Below are 12,857 nucleotides of genomic sequence, written 5' to 3'. Positions count from 1 at the left end.
TCATTTTTTTCCCTGTGGTCGATTTCTAGTTTCATGCCATTGTGGTCAGAGAATATGATTGAAATAATTTTTACACTATTAAATTTTTTGAGGCAAGTTTTTTGACCCAGTATGTGGTCAATTCTAGAGAATGTTCCATGTGTGCTTGAATATATATTCTGGGGTTTTTTTTGCTATAATGTCCTGAAAATATCAATAAAGTCTAACTGTTCTATGTATCATTTAAGATCTCTGCTGCCTTACTGATTTTCTAAGCGATCTGTCCATTGATGTGAGTGAGGCGTTAAAGTCTACTATTATTGTATCCCCATCAATTTCTCCTTTTATGCCTATTAGTTTTATATTTGAGTGTTCCTTTATAGGGACATTTATGTTAATGTGTATAATGTCCTTTTGTTGAATTGATCCTTTTATCATTAATTAGTGTCCTTCTTTATATTTCTTTATGGCCTTTTTTTTTTTGTTTTGGTTTGGTTTGTTTTTATCTTTTTAGGGCTGCACCCACAGCATATGGAAGTTCCTAGGCTAGGGGTAGAATCGGAGCTGTAGCTTCTGGCCTACACCACAGCCACAGAAATGCCAGATCTGAGCCGCATCTGTCACCTACACCACAGCTCATGACAATGTCAGATCCTTAACCTGCTGAGTGAGGCCAGGGATTGAACCTGCATCCTTATGGATACTAGTCAGATTTGTTTGTGCTGAACAATGACCTGAATTCCCTATAGCCTTTGTTTTAAAGTCCATTTTGTCTGATGTGAGTATTGTGACTCCCATCTTTTTGTCATTTCCATTTGCATGAAATATCTTTTTCCAACTACTCACATTCAATCTACGTGTGTCCTTTGCCCTAAGGTGGGTCTTTTGTAGGAAGAATATTGTAGGCTCTTTTTTTTATCCAGACTTTCAGTCTATATCTTTTGATGTGAGCACTCAGTTGATTGATTTTTAATGTAATTATTGATGGATATGCAATTATTACCATTTTAAACTTTGTTTTCCAGTAGATTCTATGTTGCATTTTTTTTCTTTTATTTTTGGTTGTATAATTTCCTTTTACTTTATGCTTATGTGCTCTTCTTTTAAATATTTTTTGAGTCTATCATTTGTTTTTGAATTGTGGTCACTCTGTTTTTTGAGCGTATTAACCCCTTCTTATATCTGATTCCTTTAGAATGATAGTAATATATTCTCAAACATATTATTAAAAAATAGTCTAGATTTTTTTACTCTTCTACACAATATTTTATGATTTTGATGTCCTTTTTAACATCTTCATGTTTATCCTTTTGCTGTTCCTTTCACAAATAGGAGTTTTTCTTTCTTTATCTTTCTGATCTGTATACTGGCTTATTTAAATGATTGATTTAAATTGTGATTTCCTCCATCCTATATCTTCTTACTTTCCTATTTAGAAGAGACCTTTCAATATGTCTTTTAGAATAGGTTTAGCATTGCTGTATTTCACTTTTGCTTGTCTGAGAAACTCTTTACTTCTCCTTCTATTTTAAATGATAATCTTGCTGGGTAGAGTATTCTAGGTTGCAAATTTTGCCCTTTTAGTACTTTGAATATGTCTTGCCACCATCTTCTGGCCTGTAGTGTTTCTGTAGAGAAATTAGCTAATAGCCTATGGGAGTTCCCTTATAATTGCTTCTCTATTTTTCTCTTGCTGCCTTTAGAATCCTCTCATCTTTAACTTTTGCCATTGTTATTACAATGTCTTCTTTAAGTCTATCTGGCTTCATTTTATCAGGGATCTGCTGTATTTCTTGTTTCTGGATATATGTTTTTTTCTTTAGATTTGGAATGTTTTCAGCCATAATTTCTTCAAATACATTTTAAATCCTCTTTTCTCTTTATTATTCTGGCATCCCTATTATGTGTAGATTGGCATGCTTTATATTAACCCATAGAGTGCTTATGTTGCTTTCATTTTTTTTTCAATATGGCTTTTTGTCTGTTATCCTGATTGTATGATTTCCATTTCTCTGTCTTCTAAGTCACTTATTTGTTCCTCTGCGTTATTCACTCTGTTGTTCAATGCCTTTAGCCTGGCTTTCATCTTAGAAAGTGAATTTTCTAATTTTCTTGTCTCCTCCTTATAGTTTTTAGTTCCTTTTGAAAATAATCTGCATTACTGTCATTAGCTGTTCTTAGTTCCTTCAGTATTTTCTTTACCTCCTTTTTGAACTCAGTGTCTTTTAGACTGCAGATATCTGTTTCCTTGTTTGCTCCTTCAGTGGGTGTGCTTCTTCATTTTGCTTATATCTTTCTTATTCTGTGAGTTTAGTGAAAACAGTTATCTACTGTAGTATTGGACGGATACTGATATGTATGCAGGAGTGTCCCTGAGTAACTTGGATGGGTTTACTATGTTTTTTTGATATGAGGGCTGCTTTTGGGTTAGATGCTTGCTACTTCTTTCCTCAATGTATATAGGCTATTATCCCCTTGATAACACTAGGTGTACATGTGCAGGGCCTGGCTGTGCTTCCAAGGAGATGAGGGCAATGGGTGATTCCTGCAAGTGGTGCCTGGTTGCTGGGCCCTTGGCAGTGGCAGAGACCCATGGAGAGGAGGGAACCATAAGTTGTACCTAGTTGCAGGGCCCTCAACAGTGACAGTGACACCCAGGGAGTTGGGGGTGGTTCCCAGTACTCTTGGCAGTGGGGTGTGCCTGCTGGTACCCAACATCAGAGTGTGTGCTTTCCCAGGGTATGTGGGGAGGTGCTCAGTTGCAGGGCTATCTGGAGCAGTGACTGGGACAGCAGGCAGTGCCTTGTCATGGGAACCTCAGTCATGGGCTGTACTATCTCTGAAGTCTGGTAGAGCTACAGAGGTTTGTGCCCACCCCCATGGCCCATGCAAGAGGCTCCCTGCCACATAAGAGCACACATGTGTGCAGAAAAGATGTTCCTATGTTGGTCCCACCCCATCTTCTCACACTTTCCAACAATGGCACCTCACTCCTCTGTGGGGCACAGGCCGCTTCCTTCACTCCCTCGGCTATGGTGCACCACTCCTTACCCACCTCAGACTCTTTCCACACAGCCAGCCCTGGTCCTCTTCCTGGGACTGACCTTCAAGGCCTGAGCCTCAACACCCAGCCCCTGCAGGAATGTCTCAGGCTGTGGTATGCAGAATGATATTACTGATGGATTATCTGTGAAGCTCTCACTCTGCTTTGCCCTCCTCAGACTGGATGCTGCACTTTTCTCTGAGGCTTTGTGGCTCCCCCTCCATCCTGTCCAAACTCCCTCCAGTCAGGGATTCTCCCAGTGTACAGATTCCTTTCCTCTTTCACAGCTCCCTCTCAGGAGTGCTAGTCCTGTCCTGATGCCTTTTTTTTTCTCCACTCTCTCTCTTTTTTCCTTTTTTTCTACCCAGCTATATGGAGGTTGTCTTGCCCTTTATGAAAGTCTGAGGTCTTCTGCCAGCTTTCAGTAGATGTTCTGTGAGAAATTTTCTAAATGCAGATTTTTTGATGTGTTTGCATGAGAAGGTGAGCTCCCCGTCCTGCTCCTCAACCATCTTGATCCTGAATCCCTAATTTATTGTTTTTGATGTCATTTTAAATGAGACTGTTTTATTTTTTTCAGATGGCTTATCATTAGTTTATTGAAAGTCAACTGATTTTTGTATGTTGACTTGGCATCTCTTACCTTCACTGAATTCACTTATTAATTCTAACAAATTTTTGGTAGACTCTAGTATTTTCTATGTACAAGATCACGTCACTAGCTGAGACTATTTTACCTCTTTCTTTTCAGTTTTGATACCTTTATTTTCCCTTATCTAATCCTACTGACTAGGATTTTCAGCACCATGTTGAATTGAGTTTGGAAGAATTGTATTGATTATCATACCTATATTCATCAGGATTGTCGGCCTATAGTTTTCTTTTCTTATCATCACCTAATACTGATATCAGGGAAATGCTGGCCTCATAAAATAAATTCAGAAGCATACCTCCTCTTAAATCTTTTTTGGAAGAGTTTTAGTAAAAATGGCATTTAAAAAAAATTTAGTGGAATTCACCATCTAGTCTTGGGCTTTTCTTTTTTAGGGAAGTCTTTGATTATTGATTAATTTTCCTTACCAGTATCCAGACTGTTTGGTTTTTTAATTTCTTCATGATTTTGTAGTGATTGGATATATTTTACTAGGATTTTATCCATTTCTTCTAGGCTTTTCAATTCAGTTTACAAATAATTGTTCATAGTAGTCTCTTGTGATCCTTTGCATTTTTGTGATATCAGTTGGAATATCTTCTCTTTAATTTCTAATTTTATTGCACTCATCAATTTTTGTTGTCTAGCTAAAATTTTGTTAATTTTGTTTCTCTTTTCAAAAATCAAGTTTAATTTTGTTGATATTTTCTATATGATTTCTATTTTCTATTTTACTCATTTCTGCTCTGATCTATGTTATCCCCATCCTTCTAACTTTGGATTAAATTTGTTCTTCTTTTTAGTCCTTGAGGTATAAATTTAAGTTGTTTATTTGAGTTTTTTTTTTAATTGTGCTTATTTTTTTATTAAGTTTCCTCTTACTACTAATTTTGCTGTATTCCACAAGTTTTGGTATTTTGTGTTTCCATTTTTACTTGTTTCAAGGTATTTTTGGTTTTCCTTTTGCATTCATCTTTAACAATTTATTGTTTAGGACTATGTTGTTTAATGTCCACATACTTATGAATTTTCCAGTTTTTCTCCTGTTATTGATTTCTAGTTTCATATCTTTGTGTTTGGAAAAGATACTCAAAATTTAATTTTTTAAACTTTAGGGGTATTTTAAATGTCTTCTCTCAGTTCTTTCAATTTTTACAGATATTACATGAATACATGTACTGTATATATTTTAAAGATATTATTTTGTGAATAATTTAGGACTGTTTAGTGTTCTTGGTGAACTGCCACTTTTAGTTCTGATTATTTTTTTTTGCCCTGAAGTCCACTAATCTGATACTAATAAAACCACTAAAGATTTGTTTTGATTGGTACTTACATGTTTTAATTTTCATGATGCTTTTTAAAATAACCTATCTATGCCATTATATTTAAAGATGAATTTCATGATTGGCAAGTCTCAGTGCCCCATCTTTGAAAATCCCATTGGTGAGAGGGTGGGTGCAACTCCTTTTGTAGAGCTTTCCTATAATATGTCTGATGTCAAAGGGTACTGTTGAAGGTCAGTCCTCTTCTCAGCCCTTGGTTAGAGTGTGGGCTTTCCTTGGGGTTAATTTTGTCTGCATTAATTGTTTGAGTTGTAAGCTGCTTTAGTTACCAGGAGACAAATATACACATATCACAAGGGAATTAACTGAAAAGTTACCCACTGATTCTCAAAGTCCCAGCTAATTTGACTTCACACTTCTAAAGTCTTGTAAAAATTTCTTTATTACTTGTTTAAGGGTTTTAGATTTAGATTTAATCTGCTGAATGAATATGGTGCATAGTGATTATTTGAGCTTGTCTAAAACTGGGTGCCCAGTCCCCACTCTTTTTTTCTGTACAAGTCATTTTTTTTTCTGTTCTTTCACCTGTATGGGTTTTTTTATGTGGATACTAAAGATCATGATGGATAACCTGTAGTGATTCTGAATTTAGTTATCTTTGTCTGAAGATTAATTCTAATTCTATTATACAATTAACTTAGCTAGGTCAAATATCAGATTCAGGTTTACTGTTTATATCAGCAATTGAAATCTCTCACCAGTTCTTTCATCCTAAAGTTGCTGCAGACCTGGTGTCTTGCTACAACTGCACAATTCCCCATTTAGCCAAAGATTTTGGTGACTACCTATTTTACATGCAGATTTTGAGGTGTCTATCTATGCGACCTCCTCCTACCTAGATTCTCTGCCCACTAATTTTATTTGTTCCACTAGTCTTGAATGTTGTCTTCTGACACATAAAGCCAGTAAACTAAAGTTTTATGATATCCTGAACAGTTTTCTGATATTCTAAACCATGGAAAGATTGAGGGATGTGTCAAACCAAAAATTTTTAATTTACAAGTATTTCCAGGAGCTTACCTTTTCTGTCTCTCAAAGGAAGATTCCACTTCAGTTTCTGGATAGTTTTGATCACTATCTAGTGCCTTCATATAACTGGGTAATTTTATATATTTGTTCTAGATTTTATATCTGGCATAACTTTCTGTTGTATATGCTGGAGTTAAATCTCAACATGCCACATTCTATTACTGGAATCTGTAAGTTCCCTTCACCATTTTTTTGTGTGGATGCCACATGTTATAATAGTGAAGGTCAGAGAAGCTGTCATTCAGACCATGGATCTGCCTCTTGTTACTTTATGCTTAGTTTTCTTAACAAGGAATACAAACTTGTTTTTGTTAACCCCCTTTTTAACATTGCTGATTAGTTGCAGCACTTAAACCAGTAAGACTGTGTCAGAATTTCAACCTTGAGGTGGGTATTTACAAGTGGATGTAGCTGGCAGTCTCCAGGGATGCTGAGATTCCCCCTCCAGGCCAAGAGGGGCCAGGACTTAAAGCAGAGACTCACGGGTGAAAGACCACTGATGTATTTGGATAGGATATACCCCTGTTGTCTGAAAAAAAAAAGTATAAGAGTGTTTTCTTGAGGATGTCTTCATATAATCATGACCTCTATACAAAAATTCCAGATATCTCCTTATAATATTCCTTTGTCAAGCCAAATTAAGATGTCCACATTCAAAATTTCCTTTATCTAAATTTCCTTCTCGTTCTACGCTTTAGAGGGGGCATACCCAACTCATCAATGTTAGCAAACTGGGATAGTAAATAAAAGAAAATGATAATGGCTTGATATATGTGCTGTATGTACCAGCAGAATTAACATGACCTGGAAACATTTTAGAATGGAGAATACCAGGTCTTATGAGTATACTGAATCAGAATCCTTATTTTTACAAAATTCCCCATGTTATTCTTATGCATATTACAGTCGTAGAAACACTAGGCTAAGTCACAGACTGCCAAGAGAAGAACTTCTCTAATTATCTATGGATATTTTTAATTTTTTTCTTTGTGGTTTATATCCATTGTAGACCAATACATCTTAACATATGATAAAAATGTGTTAATATTACCTATGTTCTCTTCTAGGAGTTTGATGGTGTCCTGTCTTATATTCAAGTCTTTCAGCCATTTTGAGTTTATTTTTGTGCATGGTGTGAGGGTGTGTTCTAGTTTCATTGCTTTGCATGCAGCTGTCCAGGTTTCCCACCAATGCCTGCTGAATAGACTTTCTTTTTCCCATTGTATGTTCTTGCTCCCTTGTCAAAGATTAATTGACCATAGGTGTCAGGGTTTATTTCCGGGTTCTCCATTCTGTTCCATTGGTCTGTCTGTCTGTTTTGATACCAGTACCACACTGTTTTGATGACTGTGGCTTTGTAGTATTTCTTGAAGTCTGGGAGAGTTATGCCTCTTGCTTGGTTTTGGCTTCTCAGGATTGCTTTGGCGATTCTGGGTCTTTTGTTGTTCCATATAAATGTTTGGATTGTTTGTTCTAGTTCTGTGAAAAATGTCATGAGTAATTTGATAGGGATTGCATTGAATCTGTAGATTGCTTTGGGTAGTATGGCCCTTTTTACAATATTGATTTTTCTAATCCATGAACATGGAATATCTTTTCATTTCTTTACATCTTCCTTGATTTCTTTGATTATAGTTTTATAGTTCTTAGCATATATGTCCTTTACCTCCTTGGTCAGGTGTATTCCAAGGTATTTGATTTTGTGAGGTGCAATTTTAAAAGATATTGTAATTTTGTATTCCTTTTCTAACATACTGGTATACAGAAATGGGACAGACTTCTGAATGTTAATCTTATATCCTGCTACTTTGCTGAATATGTTAATCAGTTCAAGTAGTTTTGGGGTTGAGTCCTTAGGGTTTTCTATGTATAGTATCATGTCATCTGCATACAGTGACAGTTTTATCTCTTCTCTTCCTATATGGATGCCTTTTATTTCTTTTTTTTTTTTGCCTAATTGCTGTGGCTAGGACTTCCAAAACGATGTTGAAGAGCAGTGGTGAGAGTGGGCATCCCTGTCTTGTTCCAGATTTGAGGGAGAAGGCTTTCAGTTTTTCCCCATTGAGTATTATATTTGCTGTGGGTTTATCATAAATGGCGTTGATTATGTTCAGGAATGTTCCCTCTATACCCGCTTTGGTGAGGGTCTTGATCATGAATGGATGTTGGACTTTGTCAAATGCTTTTTCTGTGTTTATTGAGATGATCATATGATTTTTGACTTTTCTTTTGTTAATGTGGTGTATGACGTTGATTGATTTTCATATGTTGAACCATGCTTGTGAAGCTCAGATGAACAGTACCTGGTAATGGTGTATGATTTTTTTGATATGTAAAGCAATAGAAATAAGAGCAAAAATAAACCAATGGGACCTGATCAAACTGAAAAGATTTTGCACAGCAAAGGAAACCCAAAAGAAAACAAAAAGACAACTTACAGAATGGGAGAAAACAGTTTCAAATGATGCAACTGACAAGGGCTTAATCTCCTAAACATACAAGCAACTTATACAACTCAACAGCAAAAAAGCCAATCAACCAATGTAAAAATGGGCAAAAGACCTTAATAGACATTTCTCCAGAGAAGATATGCAGATGGCCAACAAGCACATGAAAAAATGCTCAACATCGCTGACTATTAGAGAAATGCAAATCAAAACTACCATGAGATACCACCTCACACCAGTCAGAATGGCCATCATTAGTAAGTCCACAAATAACAAGTGTTTAAGGGGGTGTGGAGAAAAGGGAACCCTCCTGCACTGTTGGTGGGAATGTAATCTGGTACAGCCACTATGGAGAACAGTCTGAGATACATTAGAAATCTATATATAGAACTTCCATATGACCCTGTAATCCCACTCTTGGGCATCTATCCGGACAAAACTCTACTTAAAAGAGACACGTGCACCCGCATGTTCATTGCAGCACTATTCACAATAGCCACGACATGGAAACAACCCAATTGTCCATCGACAGAGGATTGGATTCAGAAGAGGTGGTATATATACACAATGGAATACTACTCAGCCATAAAAAAAGAATGACATAATGCCATTTATAGCAACATGGATGGAACTAGAGAATCTCATATTGAGTGAAATGAGCCAGAAAGACAAAGACAAATACCATATGTTATCACTTATAACTAGAATCTAATATCCAGCACAAATGAAACCTTTCCACAGAAAGAAAATCATGGATTTGGAAAATAGACTTAAGGCTGCCTGATGGGAGAAGGATGGAGTGGGTAGGATCGGGAGCTTGGGCTTATCAGACACAACTTAGAATAGATTTACAAGGAGATCCTGCTGAGTAGCATTGAGAACTATGTCTAGATACTCATATTGCAACAGAATAAGGGTGGGAGGAAAATGTATACATGTAAGGATAACTTGATCCCCTTGCTGTACAGTGGGAAAAAATGTATTAATATTAAACACACAATATAAAATCTTAATTTTTTATTAGATTCAATAAATATAAAATTAAATTCCAAAAATACAATCATACCACAAAACATAAAAAATGAAAAGATTGTAAAAGCTGTGTATGTTCATTGAAAGCATGCATTTTAAACTATTAATATTAACATGTAATAATTTCTGTTGACTTTATAATTCAATATTCTTTATTTAAAGTTATTATTTTTGTGTGAATTTATTTGTAAGGTTTGTTTGAAAATTCCACTTAGGTTTTTATGGTTTCACTGCTTCATTAGCCACTATACCTCAGCAAATAATACATTGTGGTTTTCTCACTTCATCATCAAATATGTTTTCAAAATCAGATTTAATACAACTCAAATGAACTCCTTTTGTCTTTACTTTTTCAGAATCACTTCCACTTTCATCATTTGTCTCATTACTATTGCCACACTAGAAAAAATTGTGTGTTTGCTTGACAAATACTGCAATGAAGGTTGTTTAACCATGTGTAAGTTATATTTTAAAATAAATAACAAAATTGGCTTCTAGAATTTAGGAGTTACATACACTAAATTGAGAAAAAAAAATTGACCAAAAATTAATTACAAAATATTGTTATAAAAACAAGTGCTTATATTTTCTTATATTCTTAAGTCTTTTGAAATAGAGATATCAAACACATTAAAATTTTACATCTCACAACATTATAAGGCACAGTAGTATGCAGTTTGCACCATGGAAAAATCACATCATGAATTCAACAAATGAACTGGTATAATCTTAATCAATAAGACAAATCCATTTGCCCTTGAATGTCACAGTAATGTCAAATGATTACAATACTCATCTATTTGCAGATATGCAACAGACTATTTTGAGTGACATTTGTCTAAACTACTGAAATTAAAGACTGACTGAGTGCACTAAAAAAGTAAACATTTCCCATTTTCAAATCAATTATTTTTTTTCATGCAACAGTTGTGAATAATAACATAAATAAATAATGCAAATATAGCAACTTCAACATTAATTGTCTATACCTACCTAACTAAAGTATACTCAAGAAATGCCTAAATTAATTAGGCATATTGATTGGATTTTCACATTAAATTTAGCCCAAAAGTCCTTTCTTCCTAAGTTGTTCATCTACTGTACCCAGGTTCTTTTACAAAAACCTCACTTACTATGGTTATATAGTGCTTTCTATTCTACAGCAGTATTTGGCTTGCATTTGTGGCTTCTTCAATTTTCATCTTATTTCATTATAGAGACTAGGTATTCCCTTTTCACTGTAAGTTGTTAACAACATTTCATGTTAAAAAGATTTATGTGTACCTGCATATTTACTCTACTTCTTAAAGTTTTTTTTTTATATTTTCATTTATGATTTTATTTATAAACACTCTAGCAACTTCTTCAATGCTTTATTTTAATATCCATCAACATCATCATCATAACAAGATTAATAATTTTAAGATTTTAGAGATAGTCTGACCAGGCATAATTTGGAGATATTGTGGGTTAGTTCCTGATCACCACAATAAAGTGAATACCTCAATCAAGTGAGTAACATAATTTTTTTAGTCTTCCAATGCATATAAAAGTTATGCTTACACACAAAAATAGAAATATAGATTAGTGGAATGGGATAGAAAGCCCGGAAATAAACTTACACACCTGTGGTCAATTAATCTATGACAAAGAGGCAAGAATACACAACAGAGAAAAGACAGTCTCTAAAATAAGTTGTACTGGGAAAACTGGACAGCTACATGCAAAAGAATAAAATTAGAACACTCTCTTACATCATACAAAAAAATAAACTCAAAATAGATTAAAGACCTAAATATAAGACTGGATACTATAAAACTCTTAGAGGAAAACATAGGCCAAAAACTTTCTGACATAAACCACAGCAATATCTTCTCAGATCCACTACTTAGAATAATGAAAACAGAAATAAAAATAAACAAATGAGACCTAATTTAACTTATATGTTTTGCACAGCAAGAGAAAGCATAAACAAAACAAAAAGATAACCTACAGAATGGGAGAAAATGTTTACAAATTAAGTTACCAACAAACGATTAATTACTACAATATACACACAACTGATGCAGCTCAATATATTAAAAAAAAAAAAAACTAACAACCCAATCCAAAAATGGGCAGAAGCTCTAAATTGACATTTCTCCAAAGAACATATACAGATGCCAAAAAAGCACAAGAAAAGATGCTCAACATTGCTAATAATTCTTAGATAAGTGCAAATCAAAACTGTGATGTGGTGCCACCTTACACCACCCAGAATGACCACCGTCAAAAAGTCTACAAACAATAAATGCTGTAGAGGTTGTACAGAAAAGTGAACCCTCCTACACTCTTGGTAGGAATTCAAATTGGTACAACCACTATGGAAAACAGTATATATGTTCCTTAAAAATCTAAAGATAGAGCTACCATATGATCCAACATTCCTACTCCTGGGCACCTATCCAGAGAAAACAATAAATTGAAAATATACATGCACCACAATGTTTATTTCAGTCCTATTTACAATGACTAAGAAATGGAAGCAAACTAAATGTCCCTCATTAGAGGAATGCGTAAAGAAAGTGTAGTACATATATGCGATGGAATATTACTAAGCCATCAACAAGAATGAAATAATGCCATATGCGGCAAAATAGATGGACTTGGAGATTATCATACTGAGTAAAGTAAGTCAGAGAAAGAGAAATATCACATGACATCACTAATATGTAGAATCTAATAAAAATGATACAAAAGACCTTATTCACCAAATAGAAAGAGGTTCAGAGATTTCAACAGCAAACTTATGGTTATCAAAGGGAAAATGTTACGAGCAAGGGATGGATTCAGAGGTTGAGATTGGCATATACACTCTACTATGTACAAAATCGATTGGTAAAAAGGAATTTATGTAGCTTGGGGAAGTCTATTTAATACTCTGTGATAGCCTATAAGGGGAAGGAATCTGAGAAAGAATGGATACATATGTTTATGTATGGCTGATTCACTTTGATCTACACCTGAACTAACACAACTTTGTAAACTACCTATACTCAAGTAAAATGTTTTTTAAAAAGTCAAGGGTACAGACTGAAGTCTATTAAGTGTGCAATAGCATTCTTTCTAAAAAAAAAAAAAGCAATTTATAAGCTTAAATAGGTGATGAGTTAAGTTGTCAATTTGAGATTTTCTTTTTTCTTTTTGCCTTTTCTAGGGCTGCTTCCATGGCATATGGAAGTTCCCAGGCTAGGGGTTGAATTGGAGCTGTAGCCGTCGGCCTACTCCAGAGCCACAGCAACTCAGGATCTGAGCCATGTCTGCAAGCTACACCACAGCTCACAGCAATG

Source organism: Phacochoerus africanus, chromosome 2, assembly GCF_016906955.1.
Source record: "Phacochoerus africanus isolate WHEZ1 chromosome 2, ROS_Pafr_v1, whole genome shotgun sequence".
Lineage (NCBI taxonomy): Eukaryota > Metazoa > Chordata > Mammalia > Artiodactyla > Suidae > Phacochoerus > Phacochoerus africanus.
Note: the sequence above shows the minus strand (reverse complement) of the source record.